Source organism: Anneissia japonica, unplaced genomic scaffold, assembly GCF_011630105.1.
Source record: "Anneissia japonica isolate Jap-2015-1 unplaced genomic scaffold, ASM1163010v1 scaffold287590_len108266_cov184, whole genome shotgun sequence".
Classification (NCBI taxonomy): domain Eukaryota; kingdom Metazoa; phylum Echinodermata; class Crinoidea; order Comatulida; family Comatulidae; genus Anneissia; species Anneissia japonica.
Window position 1 is genome coordinate 44,753 of NW_022724068.1, and position 22,070 is coordinate 66,822.

Genomic DNA, 22,070 nt, shown 5'->3' on the forward strand with positions numbered 1-22,070 from the left:
TTCTCTTTTATAGACGAAAACTTAATTTCGGATATTATAATTTTGGATTTAACATAACTATTGGAAAGGACCTGTAATCTTACCAGCAATTGGAAGTGTGGAACTCTTTTCGTACATTGAACTTCTTTTAAAACTCTTTTGGAAACACTTGGACAAGAAAGAACAATTTCGCGATCAAGAATTTGCTCAACCTAGATTCGAAATCAAATCTCACCAATTCATTTTTTATTTTCAAATAAATACTTAATATATATATTTTAACAAGGCGTCTTCCTGGATTATTATTTATTTGTAATATTGTCCTGGAATATTTGGTTTTTCAAGGAAACTCGGGTTACACACACCTGCGTCCAGGGTGCGCACGGTCTGCTTGTGTGTTTATCAGTTTTCCACATGATAAAGTACCAAACAGTGCTCACCAAGTTCATAACAGGCATACTTGTACTTCAGTACGCGCATGTAGACTCCAATAGGAACTCTATGCACGCTTGTACATTCAACCGTAAGCGGGCGTCCTACACAGGCGTGACGTTTTTGCAAACGGGAGTACACTCTCTTGTTCTATTTATACTCTTTGATTGTATTGTTTTTTATTGTTTGGTGGTCTTTTTGGGTCATTCATTTTTAATTGTAAATTCAATGCAATTCAGCTATATGCCTATAAAATATTGAATAAAATTGAATTAATAAGTATTTTGGAAACAATACACCAGACTTTTAAAGCTCATGGCCTTATTCCATATTTCTGTCACTCTTATCTATTATTCATAGATGTAGAATTTGGAAGTGTAACAGGAAGTAAAAACTAGGTTATTCCCTTCAGCATAATAATCAATTTGAAAATTTTTTCAACTCTAATTTTGATAAAACAAAAAATGAAATCATATCAATCATATAAAAAGGAAATGAATGACAAGTTAAAAGAAAGAGAAAACAAGCTTTCGGTAATTCTTCTGCATTGTATAAAAACAATGAGAGATGGTGGCAGCGATAACAGCGCTGAGAATAGTCAATGCCTACTATCAGACTATGACATCAATAAACATGATATAACTAACAATAACATGTCATGAATTTAGTCCTATGATTTAAAAATGCTGACATGGCCAGCACTTTTGCAGTTGGAATATTGTAAATTTTTTAAAAGAGAAATTGATGGACTAATAAATCAATTAGTTTTGTCATTTTCCATAGTAAGAAAAATTTTATACTATAATACCATTGTGTACTAATTCTTTTCTTTCATGTTGACATACACTAAGTTCTTATTACATTATTCATTACTTATAATTAAAAATGTGTATGATAATTAAATTATTATCCTCATCCTTATTTTTATCACCATCATTACTATACTATGATAATATCATTATTTTGTCATTAATTTTTTTTACTTGAGTGCTTGAATGATTATTTTCAATATTCTCTTTAAACAGGAAAAATGGGCAATTTTGTATAGTAAGAAAAATCAGTGTAGGTGTCATGTGATTACAGTCAATTGTAAAATAAATAGGATTATACAAATTACAACTTTTATAGAGGTATCATGTGGCCTTTTCAACACCTTTTTCTTTTTTCTCTTTCCTCTTTTTCCTTTCTTTTCTTCTCTCACTTTTTGTTGTGTTTGGGCTATGCCCCCCCCCCCCACTGGATCCCTGTCTCTTCCCCTGTTTGAATTTAAATTTTGAGCTAAGTGGTTGTGAAGTAACCTTACAGAATTGAAAAGGTTAACACGACCGATTTCCAAATCCTTTTTGACAGACGATGTGAGAATATGCGAGTGACTCTCCACCGATGACGCGAATGTGTGATAACACAAGGCGATGAATATCACACATTATTCACGTCTAGATGCAAATATATCCCCTTCTTTGTGTCAAACATAATCTGCGAGATTCTATACAGCAATATCCTGAAAAAAGATCAACCTACTTACTCCCTTAGCAACAATGATGAGAACAAACAAAGTGAAGTTGGAGATGGTATAGCATATAACAGCATTAATCACTGTCATTGTGTAGTCAGTTTAGCTATATTGGGACAGTGATTAAATTTAGTTTGCCGTGCAAAACTTGTTTATCCAAGCAGAATCCACTCTTTAAAGCATTCGTGGCAACTTGTAGACAATGGCATAAACACACAAACATTATTAAAAAATAATGAATAAAAAGCTTTAATACGCACACATTTCTGAAACCATCAGCCCATGAAGCTAATACAGTACATTAAGCTTAAAAGGTGTTGAGTCTACACCAAATTAGATGCGGACACCATCCATGCACATCTCACCCTCAACACATAATAGGGAGCTTTCGACTGCACGACGACGGTAGGACGTAGAACGTAATGACGTCACTAACAGTCATCTGCGCATGTGAGAACGTTAAGGTCACCTCGTCGAGTAGATTCTGGAATGTAATTTGGCCAAATCTACGTATGCAGAGAACATAGGACGCCAGGTAGGACGGTCACGCATGAGTGATTCCGTTCTAGCGTCGCGTCGTCGCACAAATCAAAAGCTCCCTACTTACAACTCCACACGAACCCATCATCCACTCTCACACACTTACACACACCCAGAAATATATAAACATCATTCATACTAACTAAAAAATTACTTTTAAAGAAATAATAAAAATAATAGTATGTGGGATTTGTATTATATTTAGGAAAAATGTGCCAATGCTTTTCCTCTTGCTTGCAATTTTTAAATTTTTGTTTTAAGGAGTATGTGGTGCCGCTTGTAGGAGATTGTTGCGTAGATCGTCACATTGCTTGTGTCCTTGGTCAAGGAGACTTTACTTACATTTACCTCTCTGCACCTAGAAATGTGCCTGGTAGGATGATATGGCATTGAAAAAAAAGTGTTGTAGAATAGGGATTAGTTGTAATCATACCCAATAGCCAATATTCTGGTTGACATTAGCTTTGGAAACTAATTTGATCTACTTCAGTGAATAGGTGTGCTATATTACTTATAATGTAAATGTGTGCTTATTACTATCAAATAGGAATTAGACTAGTTTTCCTGTTATCAATCAAGCAAGCGCTAGAGTTCTCAAGAAATATATAATATAAAGTAAGTTGAACTAACATATTGAATTCTCATCATGTACTACATACGTTTATATCATTATATGAATTATTTATTCATGTTAAATACATGACTCAAAGCATTGATAACCCATCTTCTCATTAATGACGATCAGATTTGTTACTGACATACTTTTACACTCGTATGCTTTTACATTACATTTGAACATGCATTAGCACCACTGAACATAGCATTTTGCAATGGATTTTGGCAGTTTTTCAAATGTTTGTTAACTGGTTGATCTAACACCTAAGGTCAACATAATTAATGTTACGAAGGTAGAAGAATCAACCTCATTTATAAAATTAGCGGACTAAAATAAATTGTCATAAGACAAGGTAATATTAGATTAAGTTAAGACAGTATAAGATTAGGTATGAAAATATGTAACATAAGATAGATAAGATACAATAACATAAGTTAAAATAAGATAAGAGATAAGATAAGATAACATAAGATAACAGATAATAAGGTAAAAATGTAATACAAGATATGATCAGTATAATTCATTTCTTTATGAGAATTGCTCAAAAAGTTTACACTATAGAGGCCCTAGGCAGGATTTTCAATGTAGGGAGGTGTTTTTTGTGAGTCATGGGGTCTAGGGGCTGTCTAGGTAAGCTCTGACAAATTATTTAATGGATTTCTGAAATCCATAAAGCCCCACCCACCAGACAGGTCAAGCCCCCCACCGGACAGAGCTCGTCGGGCAGTTAGACCATAAAACATATAAAAATAGTCCCACACCAAGCCAACACATGTCTGTCACAGACTGAGAGTGTTGGCTTGGAGAGTCGAGCCTACGAGCTCAAGCCCCCCCCCCCCTGTCGGACAACTTAGCCCCCCCAGAAAATATATCCTATAGCCGCCACTGCTTATTTGGGTGTTTGTTAAGGAACTAAAGAAGTAACATTTTGTATCCATTACATATAACATACTGTAGCTTTATTGTTGTTCATATGGAACAATCTGCAATCACCGGAGCTAATCTATTACAACAAATTTTGAACCACAGTTATTAAAATGGTTAGAAGAGCTGGCAAATAAAATGAAATGCATTTGACTGCAATGCGTCCACCCCCACCCCCTCCTGCACCACACACTTGCCTATGGCCTGTCCTAAGAGTGAAAAAATTAAGACTATAAGAAACTAGGTAGAAAAAATATTACACTATCCTCATCATAAAATGAGCATCATACAAAATATTACAAATATATTATATATACAGTAGTTTAATACTACAAAAGTAATATGATAGCGTAATATAATATATTTTTAATATGTAGTTTTTTTTAAAGATTTATAGTGATATATTTTAATACTCGCTTCAAATTGTCATATTTTTGTAGACAAAAATCTTAAAAATAATATTAAAGAATTGCTTTACTGTGCTGATATAAGGCCACCCTTAATTTATGTATGATTTTTTTATGTACCAGAATTTTCCTAGGCAAAAGGAGAGCGTATTATAGAATATAAAGCCCTATAAAAAATAGTATTCACTTTGCCAGCCTATCTAGGCTGGCAAAGTGACGAGGGACGGAGGCTTTTTTTTTTTTTTTGCTAAAGCCATAAAGCCAAATATAACCCTTGGTTTGTTTGTTGGGGCATTGATATTCAAAGTAAAACNAAAAATAATATCTACTAACTAATAAAATAAATTAAAAAAAAAAAAAAAATTTTTCCAATCGATTTTTTTCTTTATTAAAAAAAAAAAAAAGAAGAAGAACAATTTCAATTTTTTTTTCAGTACCATAGAAGACATGCGCGTGGGGGTGATAAACTAATAATTTTTTTTACTAAGCCTAATTAAAAACTGGCTTTAAATTGGGCATGTAGTGTAACCCGCATTTTGATTGGCTATTTTATAAAGTTAAAAAACATTAATGGCAGTACTTTGTTTTTTGTTTCATTGCGTGCATGCAAAATCAAGCCAGTCATACCTCTTGTAATTCTATACTCTTTGCTAGGGGTACCAGGAGCAGTGGCATAACAAACTGGCCGGAGGCCCTGTTGAAACATTTTGTATTTGTATTCTAATTTTGTTCTTATTTCAATACATAGAATTGGTATTGGTTATGTTAAAAAACTGTGGCAAAATGGGTAGTATGTGCCTCCCAGACCAACCACTGTGCTTTTCCCCCCCATTGGATCTTCCCCCCTTTATGGATATTCTAGTAAAATGTAGTCATTTGGTTGATTGTTCAATTTGAACTTTCCAGTAGCCATCATCATTAATTCAATGCACCATTAAATTGAAACCTAAAACCTGCTTCAAGTAAGTAATTAAGTTTCTTTCCCCCAGCATCACTCCGGGTGACCATTCATTAAAAGGGCACTTTTGTGCATTCATGTATTATTCCTAATATCATCAAGTTCATTTAGATAAATGATGTGAATCACAGCCAATCACAGTATAGAAAAAACAGGATGCTTAAACATTTACAATAGGCAAAAAATTAATGAATTTCAGTTCACCAGTTTGACACAAATTTTAACTTTATAGGCCTAAGCTTAAAATACAAGATACAACTTTATCGTCAAAATAATAAATATCTGATATATTTGTTGTACCTTATATAAAATCATCCATAAATGGATGTGATAAATAGTTAAATAAATATTTCTTAGCAAACAAAAATTTGAATCCTGTTAAATTATCTTCTGAAAAGTTGATTGCGATGTACAAGTGTCTGAAACGGTTTGTAGATATCTTTTGTTGTTGAAATCTAACCTTTCCCAATCCATTAATGATAATGTCTAAATATAATGGATGGGATGAGTCCTGAATAATTAAATTAATTTTCGTAAGTATGAAATTGATAAAAATATCTTCTAAAAGGATTTCAAATTGGCAATGATCAGTCTGTCATATGTTCTTTATTAACTCTAGTATTTCATCAACCAATTACAGAGTTAAAATCCTAGATTATTTACATTTTAATAGGCATTAATGAATGAAATTTTGATATAGAAATGTGGGAAAAGCCACTTAAACAAAAAACTAAATGGATATGCTATTAACCCAATCAATGAAAGATTCATACTATGGTCGGAGTGTAAACAACATAGCAATAAGGCAAGACTTTTTTTTTCTATTTTTTTTGCGTACTTATTTTTTTATAGATCATCGGAGAAGGGTGAAATAAAAGTAAAAATAACATTTTGTTGATTTAGTTAGCAAAAAAACATCCAGAGGAGGGAGAAAACAAAAATAAAAGTTTAATGGTGAATGTAAAATAGGATGGTTAAATGCTTCAAATTTATATAATTAGGAAGAAATACACATATCTTATCTTTGGAGATCTCATAGCAGCGGAGGGCGTAATAAAAATAAAGAAAAAAATCTTTTTTTTCTGAAATTTCCACGTTTTTGTGGCGGCAGGTGCACTAATAGGCCAAAAATAAAATTGTATTTTTATTCAAAATTATCAATATTTGCAGTTGGTGGGTTTGTTAAACAAGGTATAGAAAAACTCTTGTCTAACCAATGCATTGTGGTATAGCATTTCACATTTCACATTGGAGCTTTGGAGCTCTATTAATGGAAGTCTCCATTTAGAAGCTCTGAATATATCTCATTATCTATTATATATAAAACAGGAGTTCTCAACTGGTGGCCTGCAGGCCGGAGATGGCCTGTTATGCGGCCCAAGAGTACAAGACCGAAAATAATATATTAAATTAAGGCTTGGACCTAGATTTCTAACCTTAATAGTTCTGCATTCTCTTTTGCTGAGTAGGCCTCTATATTGCCCCACAAATTGTAGCCATTAGATCAATCAAATCGGAAGAACTATCACAACAAAAGAAATACTGTATTACCAATGACACATTGTGTGATATATAACATTTGTTTGTTTTTGGCTTTTGTATTACCAAACACAAGGGTAATTTTCTTAGGTCAAGATGCCCTATATGAGCATCTAGCTGATTATTATTTTCAAAAAAGTGTCTAATTTGGGAAGGGGACATCCCCTCCCAAACCTTCCCTCGGTTCACACCTGTGGCGCTTGATTTTTTTATTTGTGTCGTTTTAGAAAAAAAAGTGATTGAAAAATTTATTAAAACTAAATTGTTTAAAAAACTTTAAATGAAATTATTTTAAGAATAATCATTGTTACTAAACTATTATTTGATCACTGTCCTTATTATCATATTGATACTGTTTTAGCTTAGATCTATCCATAGGGGGAAACTAAAACAATGAAGAGGGTTAAAAACAGTACCTTAAGGCGAAAGTAGAGTCGCTAAGGGGAAACTTAAACGACGTTAAGGCGAAATTATAGACAAAAGAGTTTCCCCTTAAGAGCTGAATAAAGGTACAGTATTTGTGGATTTGGCTATAAGATACTAGTTTTTAGAATATTTTGCCACTGTATTAATTAACTAAATAAAAGCTAGGCTTTTCAGATACATTAAAAAATATATGTTAATTATGGTAAAATCTATGGCATTGGTGCCCTTAGGGTTTGCACTGAGCAAATGAAGATTCAGGCATACATAAAATGGTTAAAATACCTGGAAATGAAGGCATGATGATGAGAGTAGCCGAGAACGCTTTGAACTTGTTGATTTGTTCTAGATATCGATCTAATACAAATGGCTTCTTTTCATGCGTTAAAATGCCCTTAATGCACAATTCTCACGTAGTGATGTCATCCCCCTGTGCACCATAGCCTTACATTCTAACTGTGTAAACAGGCGTACAAAATGTTATGGGCAACATACATCAAATCTATATCCAGTATCAATGTAATGTTTTTCTTCAACCTTTCTTTTTTGATATTTCATACTCCTTTGTGTTGTATTAATTTTTCTACATTGTATAACACTATGGCCTTGTACAGCCTTGATGAAGAACAACCTTGGGTGATTTCAAGTTTTCCATGTTGAAATATAGTATCTATTATTATTATTATTATTATAATCAAGGATAAAAAGCCATTTTTTTTTAAAGGAATTATAGACAGATAAATGTGGGCTTAAAATTAATCATGAAATTTACTTGTGGGGATAATGCATTCATTTCATGTACAACTTTCCTGTAACAGCATTATGACATAAAAAATAGATATGCATAAAAGAACCAAATTAAAAACAACTAGCCTAATCGAGGATGAGTTTAAAGGTAAACTGAAAAAGAAATCCACAACACAAATGAGAAAAATTAACATCTTCAGCAATTTGGTTTTTTTTAAGGTCATATATTTTTTTGATAAGGAAGTATAATACATACTCCAAGTATTGAAATACACACCATCGTGTTGGGATTCAATATTTCGACATTAATTATGTCATCATCAGGAATGAAAAAATTATCCATATTAGCAAGCTTCTATGCACTAGTACCAAAAGTGTTTAACCAATCAAAACATTACCTCTAGTAAATGACATAGCAGTGATTTAAGCAAAAGATCAAAGCATTCTTACTCTAATGATCAAAGATACCTACAAAAACAAAGAAAGCTCTTTTGAAGCTCTGAGCCCATTGTTAAGCAAAGGGTGTAGTCTACGTATAGCGAACGCTTCTTTAAACAATAGGATAGACCAGTTTCGGGAGCTGTCAATAATGTTAGTACTAGAAAATATTAAACCTAATTTATTACTTACATTACAGACGACATTATCATTTTCAAGTAATATTTTTTTGGTTCTCTACACTTGAGGTTTTTCTTTGCACCTTCTGTATGAAGAATGATTTCAATTATTATTTTTTTTAAATACAGTACTAGATAATTTTTTTTCTCTGTAAAATTCCTTTGTTCATCAGCCAATCAACCATGTATAACTAGTTGTGTGCACAAATTAAAATGCAGTCTGGGAATTGTTCAATTTTGTTGACGACAGAAAAAAAAAAAAAAAAACGGAAAAAGTACTCAACGGAACATCAAATAACTTCATACTTTGTGTAATTCATTGTTTCAATTGCATCACTTTATCTCAACTCGTATGAATTCTTCGTTTTGACACTGTCTGTTGTTTCCGGACCAATCTCTTACTCTATCCATCACACACCTATCAATTAGGCATATTTCTCCTTCCTTACATTTACCTAAATTGAATGAATAGATAGATAAGATAAAAGCAGGTGAGATTGCAAACAAGTCAATAAACATTAACTCACTGTAGACAATGTAACATATTACTATTAAAGCTTTTTGCTAAGCTGTCAAATAAAGTGCAGACTCGGATTTTCTTGCAGGTGCTTGCGTATTGTGCAGCTCATTAGATACAGGAGTCGATAGCTACTATACATGTCTTTGATTAATTTAGAAGTTTCAATTGGATTGTTTGTAAAAGATAAATTGGACAAATATAGATATTAAGTCTACACTTCATGTTTTAAAAGCATTTCAAAAATTGCGTGTCTGAAAAACTGAATTGTCTTTATTCAGTAGAGTCTAGAAAAGTTATCAAATTAAGGACATTACTATATGACTAAGATACAGTTTTTGTTCCTTGATCAGTGGTAGCACTAGAATGTCCCGTCTTTCTTTTTGGCCTTGTCTTGTTATGCGCTGTACTGTTCTCTAGTGTGTGTCTTGTTTTGTTTTGTCTCTTTTTTGTTTGTTTGGGCAGCCCTCCTCAAATTCTGCTGCATGGGATTTTCGCACCTCAAACTTGATCAAAGAAATCTCTTTTATTATGTATTATCAAGTTTTTAGAGAAATAAATGTTCTTTTCAACTTTAAAGTCAGGCTCCGGAGGAAAAAAATTTTTTGATATGTTGTAGAACTGATTTTTCTGAGACAGAAAAAAGTTGTTTGTGAATGAGATACAGATTTTTGAATATTTAAAAACTGGGGGAAAAAAGGGGTGTAACCGCCCATTTTTACACCTTTTTCCCCCAGTTTTTAAATATTCAAAAACCTGTATCTCATTCACCGTTGCTCAGTTTTTCGTCAAACAACTTTTTTCTGTCTCAGAAAAATCAGTTCTACAACATATCAAAAAATGTTTTCCCTCCGGAGCCTGACTTTAACTTGATTCATGGAGGTGGGGTGACTCATTTAATCTGTTCTGTTGAATAGGCCCAAAGGTTACGTTTAATTTTCTTTTCAGTCAGATGAGATAGCCAACTGGCGAAGGACTTAGCCCCTTCTGCCCAGGTCCTTTGTAGTAGTGTACTGCAATTTATTGTGGTTAAAATAATTGGAGTTGTAAGCATATGATATTTCTTATGGTAAAAATATCTATATCCTAAAGCCAACTCCCATGCTAAAAAGTACAATTACATATTGTTGTAAAAAATAAATTGAATAAAGTACAATTCATTAAAAAAAACTCATTTAAAGTAGTAAAATTTTACTTCAGACTTTCAGACCTTCATTCTTCCCACTCCCTCTTAATGCCATTCTTAATGCTTCATTACAGTTGTAGTTGTTATCTATATACCAAATATACACATGTTAAAAAACATTAATTACATATTTGTATCATATACAGTACACCACAGTTTTATCGATACAACAGAGTTTCAATCTCAGCAATCGTGTCGAAATAATTGTAATTGTATTAATAGTTGAATCTGTCTCTTATACACATCTAGATGTGTATAAGAGACAGGGTACATATACAGTGTTTAAATAAGGACATGATAGAACATCGTAGGCTACCCTGTAGTCCTATAGAAGTCATTGTGTAATAAAATGCCTCCGACGGGATTCGAACCTGCGACCTCTCACTGACAAGGCGAGCGTCATAACCACTTGCCCACGAAGGCTTCATGGCTGAACAGGTCCAAATAACCGTCGGGAACATTGTATTACACAATGCTACCCCTCAAGAGGGCGTTAAGCCAGATAAATCTGGCAATACGGCTGGAAATACTGTCGTATGTTATATATGATATTGAAGGGAGTTAGCCGTAAACACTGTTGAATAAATATAATATAAATAATCAAAGGTACATATACAGTGTTTAATAAAAACATGGAACATCGTAGGCTACCCTGTAGCTTTTCAACGAATGAAGTCCTGTAAAAGTCATTGTGTAATAAAATGCCTGACAGGATTTGAACCTGCGACCTCTCGCTGACAAGGCGAGCATCATAACCACTAGACCACAAAGGCTTCATGGCTGAACAGGTCCAAATAACCGTCGGGAACATTGTATTACACAAAGCTACGCCTCAAGAGGGCGTTTGGCCAGATAAATCTGGCAATACGGCTAGGATACTATATATATATATATAACTGTATGATGCTTGCCAAGATAGCCAGAGTTTGCAATAAGATGGTAATGAGCAGCACATATGTTCCCAGCGAAATATATGTAAATATAGACATTGATACGATAAAAATCATACTATACAGAGTTGACGCATTATAGGAACACAACTTTATCTTTGTTGGGCTAATAAAGTAAAAATATAATTTATTTATTGCTTTATACTACATTTTATTTTATTTTTTATTTTATTTCAGTTCACATCCAAAAGCGAGGAGACCGTAACTTACACAATGGACTAACATCATAAAAACATAGTGAACAATAAAGAACAATACATTAAATGACACACAATAAACAGTAAAAAATCTAAATATATAATTTAATCTTGTGTTTAAACATTCTAGAAGAATCATAATAAAATGTCAATAGAATTTATCTTTTTATATATTATATAAATAATGACTTTCAATTTAAACGAAAGCATAAATAACAATCCAAATCTGAAATGGTTGGCACATAATTGAATGACTTTTGTAGTAAAAATTCTGTAAAAGTAAATCATAAAAACTTGCTTCTTCCTTTTATTAAGCAATTACACTTTGGAATTTTGAAGATTTTAATCCCAGATACATCACAAGCATTAAAAATATTATTATTTATTTATTACTATCTATTTTAAATATTTAGTTAAAATAAAAAACTATATCAATCAATTTATTAGAAACAATTTTAAAGAGAAATATGTTTTTCTAATTATTTCTTTATGAAAATAATGAAGATACGGTGTGAAAATTGGTTTTGAAGATAATTCTGTATTTAGCTGGTTGAATGCATTTAATTTTCATAGCAATTCATCTAAATACAGGTATTAACAACCAGCGAGAATATTACTTAAATAAAAACTGATACTTTATCCTTCAAAAATTACAACCAATAAAATTTTCTCACAAAACAACTGGAAAGGTGAAAAGCTACTTGCGTATTAACAACTATTTCCATCAAAATTTCTGCTAACGCATTAAAGCGATTGATCTAAGTGTAGTCTTTAAAACAAGTACTGTTAATAACATTAAGACTGCTAAATGGACTTGGTATGCTAAGTGTAACCAGACAATTAGCTGGATACAATTGCTGAAATAATGCCTCTTTGGAGGAGCATTCAGGCTCTCAAGTGTCCGCGCATCTTCACTCAGTGTGGGCTGAGACGAGGAAGTTGGATTCCCCAGAGAGGAACACATACATTACTGCAACTGAAAGAGTTTTGCTAACACTATTAAAGAGGATATTTTGCAATGAATCTTGACGGCATTGATGATATTATATCGTCTGTGTCTAAGTAAATGGTTTCGGTTTTAATCCTTAGAATTAAGTTTTTAAGTGGATCCTAAGAAAACAACCTTTAGTGAGAGCTTTTGAGCAACCGTTTGAGAAAAGTATAGAATATGCATCAGGGATTGTTTTTTAAACAATGAAAGCCTGGTATATAACATTTGTTATATACCAATAAATATATATATTTACTTAAATTTGTTATAATTTATGTAAATGATTTTTATAATAGTTATGTTAAACCTACACTTAATTAATAATTTGAAACAAAATATTAAAAGGTAAATTAAAGATGGTAAAATGATGATGAAAAATGATATTGATAAATATGACAATGATGAAAATGGATGATGATAAATGATAATTATGTGATGATAATGAAAATTATGATGTTGATGAATGATGAATAACCATATTATTAATGTTGATGATGCTGATGGTTGTAATGATGATGATAATGGTGATGCTAAATGATAATAATAATAAAGTTGATGGCAAGGATAATACAAGTTGGGAAATGCTGACATCTATTTTTGGGGGTTTTTTTGAACAATTGTGTCATTAATTTTTTATGTTTCTGGTTTATATTTTTCCTGAATTATCATTAATGACCTTCCATAGCCTTGCAAGAACAAGTACGAGAAAAATATATCTAATAGCCTCTCATTTTGCTATGGCAATATCTTGTATCTTGTAATACAAGCCTTACACTGATAAAAAAAGATATCGTAGGATTACGCTGATGATAATTATGATTGGATCATCTAATGATGATGGCGATGATGTTGATGTGATGATAATGATGACACTACTGATAACATTAATAATTACATAAGCAGGGCAAAGGTATTTCATTGCTGTAAGAATCGTAAGAAGTAGTGAAGTTTTCTTAATTTCATGAGAGTTTGTCTAGGACGAAGGAAAATCAATAGTATTATAGTATGACAATTACACGCCATTCGTAATTGATGTACATAAACATGGCAGAAGAACCATAAACACAAAGCATGTGCATGCAATGGCATTAAGAGAAGTGTACGTATCAAACAGCACCTGTTCTGATTTTTTTTTTCTGGAAAATGGCTTGCTGCTTATTGCTACAATATTCAAATATGAGCCAAATAGATATTTAATGTATGTATAGTAGAGGCCTAGTATTGTACATCTGTATCTTTATCATGAAAAGTAGTAATAGTAGCATTTCTATGACTTCTGTTTCATGATTTTTTCTTCCCTTTCTATGTGTTTTTATTCATTGATTCTTAATATACAAACTAAATACCGTAGATTTTAATGGTTTTATTGTTTTTTGTAATTGTATTAATGAAATTGATAGTAATAACATGCAATATACAGTATGGCCCTTGGCCACGAAGTGATATTTTATTTTATGAATATAATGGTGTTTGGCCAGTTGGCGCATGAAGTAGTGCAGTAGTGCGACATCGCTTCTCCCCTGCCGTTGTGCAAATATTGGCGCCACCAAGTTTGTTTTTTGATAATTTTACACAAGCAAAAAAATAAAAGATAATCAATAAGCGAGAAATAGTAAAAAAATGATGCATCTTATTTCTACTTTTAGATTAAATAAATCTTTTGGTACAGAAATTAATTTAGTGTCGTAATATTTTGCTGTAGTACAATTAAAAATATAATAGAATTTGAAATTGCCAAAAAAACTCCAATGGTCTGTGCAGCCAACAGATCAGCCACAGCATCTCAGAATTTTACCTTAGGTCCACAAAGTATAACAAGTTGCTTGAAACTCGGAGGTTTATCTTTGACCCGTGAGATCAACTCTAAGAATAATTTGGCCCTTCAAATTGATTAATTAAGAACTAGGGGTATATAGCATATGTATAATATTTTAGAATACAGTATTACTTTTTGCTTCTTATTACAATATTACATTTTGATTCTCTTACTCAATCTTCTAATACACTAATCATCCCTATATGGAACAATGTACAGGGAAAAAGAACCTACCTTTACAGGGAATATAAATTAAGGATTCATCAGCTCCCATTAGATATCCACTGCAAATCTGATACTATTACATTAAATATAATTTAGAAGAGTAAACTAACTACTTATCTTGATTTTATATATAACATATTCATTTTGTTACTTGATTGTTTTACTGTTGAATCTGAACCTTTTTGGAGATCATTACTTTTGTATTGAAAGAGTATTTCCAGAATAAAGATTTGAATTTGGACTTGAACTTGCCATGTACTCTCCTTTTAAATGTTTTAATCTGGTTTGATGCTTAATTTGTAAATATGCTCCATTTTAGTTTTATACTCCCTTTGTACATTGTTTTTTTAAATAAAGATAACAAAAATGATGTATGCTCTCACTTCCACAATAAGGAAACCTACATCACATAAAGATTAAAATACATATACACATTTTGTATTTCTATTAATTTATAAAAATCTTCTAATTGATGTCTTTTTTAAAAATATTGTGTTGTTTTTTGGGGGTTTTTTCCCCTATTGTTTTCAATTAACAGTACCACGATGTAAAATAATACATAAATACAGACAGTGCCTATAATACAAAGAAGTAAAATTTATATAATAAATATATAAATATATGAACTGATCACATGATTGGATGTATAATTTAAATATATTTATTTTTTTCTTTCAGGTTTATTATCAACCAGTCAATATAGTTTTCATCATTAAATTATTTTCATCTTGTGTTACACATTTATTGGATATGAAAAAGCTAATAAATAAATTTATAAATAAATTGATCCAAAACTTTTATAAATATTCATCATATTTTGTTCAGATAGGATTCATGTTGTTTTTACACACTTGAATTTACAGTTTCAATTAATTAATTAGGGAGGATTTAAAGCAGCCTTCACATGCCACCCCCCCCCCCCCATCCCTGCAAGTAATCTTAACACTTGATATTATGACTTACAATGCATACGCAAGAGGAAGAGTTAATCAATTTATTTTAGGTTTCTCATGTTTTTTTATCCAGGTTATATAAACTTTTTTTTATTATTTTCATCTTTAAGTTATATATTTATTGATTTGTTCTGTTCAAATAGCATAGAATTTGATGGTTTATTAACCCACTACACATCAATTTTACTATTTTACTACCTGTACTGTATATAAATATACTGTTTTGTCAATAAATTAACTCTACTGATTGTTTTTATTTGCAAATGTTTTAATTTATCTGACAGTACCTTTTAAAATCTTCTTTTGATCAGGTTAATGTTTTCTCATGTGTCAAGTTGCTGGTCACTAATGGTTATTTATCAATAATGTCTTGTATTTCTTAGTATTAGGTACATGAACATGGCATGGGTGCACTATTTTTGTGCCTACTGGGAGTAGCGGACACTTTGCTATCCTTTTTGATACAGGAAATGAAGAATATCCAATAACAATTGTTATGTGTTATCATCGGCTATCTTCATGAAGTTTGCTAACCATTTGTAGCTACAACAATAAACTGTATGTACAGTATTTAAAAAAGTTTCCTTTTTTCATACCTAGTTTATATTGATTTTTCAATTTTGTTTGCTCCATCAATTCACAAATGTTACAATGCCGGTTAAAAATAATATTATTATACTACAAAATATGAATGATGGCATTCATTAAACCTACCTTGTGATGACTCTGTGACGTTATATGTTAGTATGGAGAAATTATAGAGCATTTATTTTTAGTAAAGTAATAAACATTCAAACAACTGAGAGGAAATCAGTTATCTGGAGGGGCATTCAAATTTCTACCTCAACTATTTCATTTGATAGGCCCAACACTAAAAATTTTGTAGGCATACATAAATATGATAGTCCACCAATCTGAGCTGCACTTCTTTATTTGTTATAATGTGAATATCGGGCTGATTTAATGTTTACCGATGTTGATAATTTTGAGATGATTACATACAATATACTTCAATACTTGGAAAAAAGGGCCATTGACAAACTTTGACGTTTTCATTAGTAGGATACTGCTTTTAAAACTACTGTACATACTGTAATTTGAAGCGAACCAACAGCAACATCATCATTATTTCATTTAATTTCAATGATTAAATTTGTTGTATATAATACAGACTGCATCTTTACAAAGCAAGCTGACATTTTAATATATGACAATGAACAAATTGTTCAGAGAATATAAGCATGTAAAGTATTCAATGCACTATTCTTCGGAAATCTATACAAACCGAACAAGACGCTACACACAGATATTACTGATGTCCAATAATGAATTTTAAAAGGCTAGATTAATCTCTAATGAGAAATTGAATGATTTCAATTATTCTTTACACCCCAAGGCACATAAGCTATCTGCCCTGTCTCTTATACACATCTAGATGTGTATAAGAGACAGAGTCTAACCTGTTGATGTTTTAGATGGAAAACATTTTAAATGTCCTGGGTGGTGGAGCATACGTTTTTCTAAATAAACTTAGGCCTATTTCATACTTAACCTATCTTTTTTTGGGGGGGGGGGGCTGTGAAGAAGTTTTTTTCTATTATAACACTCAATAATTAATAGCCATTAATAATGAATACGCAATTAATAATTTATTGTAGGAAAAAATGTGATTTTGTCGAATGGGCAAAAAGGAACTGGCGCATAGCACCGCCCGCGTTCCATACGCAATAGGTTTTGATTGTTATGGTTGAGTAACCTCATGTAACCAAAGAGTAACAGAAGAGTACGATGGCCCACAAGGGACACACTGCAAAGAAAAAGAAATGCTGCAAACAAAAAAGAAATGCATTTTTAGTAAAGTAATAAACATTCGAACAACTGAGAGGAAATCAGTTATCTGGAGGGGCATTCAAATTTCTACCTCAACTATTTCATTTGATAGGCCCAACACTAAAAATTTTGTAGGCATACATAATGATAGTCCACCAATCTGAGCTGCACTTCTTTATTTGTTATAATGTGAATATCGGGCTGATGTAATGTTTACCGATGTTGATAATTTTGAGATGATTACATACAATATACTTCAATACTTGGAAAAAAGGGCCATTGACAAACTTTGACGTTTTCATTAGTAGGATACTGCTTTTAAAACTACTGTACATACTGTAATTTGAAGCGAACCAACAGCAACATCATCATTATTTCATTTAATTTCAATGATTAAATTTGTTGTATATAATACAGACTGCATCTTTACAAAGCAAGCTGACATTTTAATATATGACAATGAACAAATTGTTCAGAGAATATAAGCATGTAAAGTATTCAATGCACTATTCTTCGGAAATCTATACAAACCGAACAAGACGCTACACACAGATATTACTGATGTCCAATAATGAATTTTAAAAGGCTAGATTAATCTCTAATGAGAAATTGAATGATTTCAATTATTCTTTACACCCCAAGGCACATAAGCTATCTGCCTTGCAGATGTCTAGCAACATCATTTTGGTATTGTATTAATTCATCTATTTTCATGTATGAATACGATATTACTCTGGTAATTGAAATTCATTGGATCTGCGTAAATTTAGGCTGCATTTTCAATTCATATGCACTCTCTTGGTATATCTTGTAAAACATATGAGCATCATGGAAGAGTCTTGATTGTTCACACAAAAGTTAAGATATATATTTAATGATCTCACTTGTCGTTAATTGGTAGGACGTTTTAATTAGATGTGCTATGAAAAAAACAATTAGGCCTATTATTAATTTTTAATCCAGAATTTGTCAATTTTTAAATATCTACAGAAAAAAATTAAATCCATATTAAATGTTACCACACATCATATATTAAATTATAATAATTTTTGGTTAGAAGGGTCAGCACAGCAACCTTCAATTTGACAATGTAAAATGTGATACTCGAAAAGAAGCCTACAAGCTTCTTTTCAAGATAGCATTGGTTTTTTTTTTTTTTCGAGACAGTACAGTACATACACTATACATAATTTAAAGGAAAAAAAAAATTTAAAAATATGCTTGGTTTATATTGTAGTTTAGATGATTTAATGCCAGTTAATACACTCCATGACACAGATTGATGTTACAGTGGCCCTATTTACTGTTTTATAGTAGTAATTCCCAAAATTTACAGCATTCATTTTGAAAAGAGACCCACCCCCCTCTGTACTTTGCAAAATAGCCTCGAAAAGAAGCTCATCTCGAAGAGAAGCCCATCTCAAAACGAATCCCATCTAAAATTCGCAAAAAAAAGAAGCTCAGGGTTTCAATTCAAGGTTTTACGGTATTATAGAGAAAAAAATGAAAACAATCAAAACATGAAGGAAAACATCAATGTCGATAAAGCATAAAAACAAAGCAATTTACGATATGCACCCTGTCCAAATACTTTTACCTTTTTACATAATAGGTCCCCCTCCAATAAAGACCACTTTGGGACCAAGGTTTCCATGGACTTTAGCAGCTGTGGGCTCTAATTAGAATAATAAATAGACATGGGACCATTGAAAGTCATCTTTGGAGGTGGTTTATTTATTGAATGGGCCTTTAATTAGAGGAGACCTGTATTATCAATATTTTCATAATAATAATTTTTACTAATAATTTATCTACCATTTCAATTTTGTTAATTTCAGCATCGGTGTATTGTTAATTTTGAATCAATTACTTAATAAAATATATTAATTTAAAAAAATCAATAGAATATGTAATCAACTAGTTTTTACACTGCTTGTGGGTATATTCAGGTATTCAAGTATTTTTATTTCGCAAAACAAATCAAATTCTGTATATACTGAGATGGACTATTTAAATTACAAACTGTAGTAAATGTATTATAGCCTTTCATAATGTAATATCTAATAAACAATTGTATCCATTTAAGCCTAAGGCCATATAAAAGAAAGGGAAGCATAAATCTTCTTGTTAAGTCTGCAAAAAAAAAATTACTCTTATTTCTTTAAGAACAGGAAGATAAATTATATACTACAGTAGATAAAATTTATCCAGAATAAGATACCTATTGAGATTATACTTTGCTCCAGGAACTCTCTGCCGTTGATTATGATTATTTTGAATACATATTTTCTTAATTTATTATTTATATTTTGCTTGTAAAAACACCTATAAAAATTTAACCAAAAAAAAAAATGTTTTTTAAACATATTTTCATCGCACTATCATAATAAAAAAAATTTTCTCTGTATTAAGTAAATAAAAAGCATTTATCAGTAAAATTACTGAACTGTTTATACATTGCCAGATTATCTTGAGTAAGGACTGATGGCACACTTATTACATATTGTATTTTCTCCTCTGTCCAGATGCTTTGGTAGAACTATTTTGCAAGATACAAATATACAAGTTTTGATTTTATAATTTTTCACCTTCCTCGAGTAAAGATTTCTTAAAGAGAAGTTTGCTAAACAAGGTATGAAAAAGTGTCGCCTTTGTAAGTGGAGGGATAAAGGGAGGACTGGATTTCCTGAAGAGAAGTAACTATGTCAAAAACATCAGAGTTTGGCACAAGACTAGAACAGCTTCAAAAAGGTTTAAACTTTAATTCAATAAAGCATGTCATATGTAATTAATCTCTACAGGAAAATTAATAATGTACATGAAAGAAACAAAGGCGTCATTTAATTGGAAGAAACGAGAGACAGAGACAATCATCTGTCTCAGATTCGTTAGCCACAAGATTTACGAAATGATTTTCTGAACTGCATCCATCACAAGGCTAGACACTCAACTTAAAAGTTACTGTACATAATGGTTTCAATTGACCTAAAAAATTACAGTTGTTGCCAGAAGAAGAACAGATGAGCAGGAAGAATATTAAACTATGCATTTGTTTGCATGAGCAATTGGTTGCAATATAATAGTGAAGAAAAATTTAGGTAGTTAATGCAGATAAAAGGTTTTCTATCAAATACACTACATGTACAAATGTCTATAACTGCTACTTTACAATCGAAATAAATGATCAAAATACAAAGCATTATAAAAATTGCTTTGAAAATCAGCCTTAATTTTAGAAATTTTAAGAATCTCATAAATGGCTGGATGTTAAAAAAGCTTGTCTCCGAAAAGCATTCAATTAATTATACCAAAAACTAATTTTAAAACAATATTATACATCTAAATAAAAAAATATAATATAAATAATTATGTAGGGCAGCGGTGGGTATAAAATGGGTCAGAGGGTGGGCTTATACCCGAGGTGGACTTATACCAGTGGGCTTACACCCGAGAAATTATGGTACCGGTATATGTTTTTACTTTTATATTTTTGAGAACCAGCTGACATTATTTAAATTTGTTTGTTTTTTAATCCTGTACGATTTATACTGTTCTCATTTCTATTGTCTGTGTATATTTTCAATGTATTTTTAATTAAATAATAAAAAATTATTTTAAAAATATATTTTATTAAGCAGATATTAAAGAATATTATTGAACGTTGAAAAAATAATAATTAATCAACAAATAATATTTCAAATATAGTTTATATATAAAGTAAAAATAGACGTTTATGATAATTTTAATAAAAACAACAATTAACATCAAAATCCAACTAAAATTTTATTTACTAAATATTTAATTAATGTACAAGAATATGGTAGTTTTTGCTAAAAATAATTAATTAATATATGTATTGACATTGAAAAGGGGTTGCCTTTTTGTGAAAGAAAAAGCGAAAAAAAAAATCAAAAGTAAATTTATGGTATACACCTCTTCTTTGCATTTTACAATTCAAAATATTGAATATCACTGAGAAATATTTAATATACCGTAAACCTTTGCAATACAGGAAACCAAAGTTAAATCCTGACATCTCTAAATCTGATTAATGTCCTTGTTTTGGTTCACCAACTTAGCTTTTAAATATTTTTATCCACCCATTTTTCATAATCATTACTTAATTGCCGTATTCATTAAACAAAATATAGAAAAAAAAAAGAAAAAAGAATTGTCAATATGCCTCATAAGATTGCTTTTGCGAGGTCCTTGAGCTTTAAAACTAGAAGCACTTTAGAAAGAATCAATAAGATTTGCTTCAATGAAATCTAATCAAGTAGAAGGAACAAGTACACAATTAATGTCTTAATCCAGCTATTACGCCTGCCATTTATCCTAAACTAACAGGAAATTATGGAATATTGATCCATTTGCAAGTGACTACCATGTGACTGTGTAAACGATACAGGCCATAGTAAAACAAAATTAAGATTTCAGATTTATTACTTCAAACTGAAAGCAAAGAAGAGACACGGTGCGGATTCGGCTCTACTACTATAGATATTACTGGCGAAAAATATTAATGAGGTTACACCTGCTGTTCACTGAATGGAGAATTGACTTGATCATATTTACCAGCTGAATCAATTTAATAGTACATACGGGAATTCTCAAGGTGAAAAAATATCAACTTTTTAAATTGAAAGCGTTGCTCAATAGAAGAATGCAAAATACGATTAAGTATCATCTGACAGGTTGTATGAATGAAAT

General features: G+C 31.2%; 1 protein-coding gene across 2 annotated transcripts in view; it reads left to right on the plus strand.

The window, feature by feature from the left end:
- The first annotated feature begins 21,826 nt into the window (after positions 1-21,826).
- Positions 21,827-22,070, plus strand: part of LOC117112477 (nephrin-like) — a 5,091-nt gene continuing 4,847 nt past the window's right edge. The window contains exon 1 of one of the 2 annotated variants that reach the window (XM_033255566.1): positions 21,827-22,054. The gene's annotated coding sequence lies outside the window, so the exon portion shown is untranslated. The remainder of the gene's footprint in view (positions 22,055-22,070) is intronic. The other variant, XM_033255565.1, reaches the window with a different exon arrangement.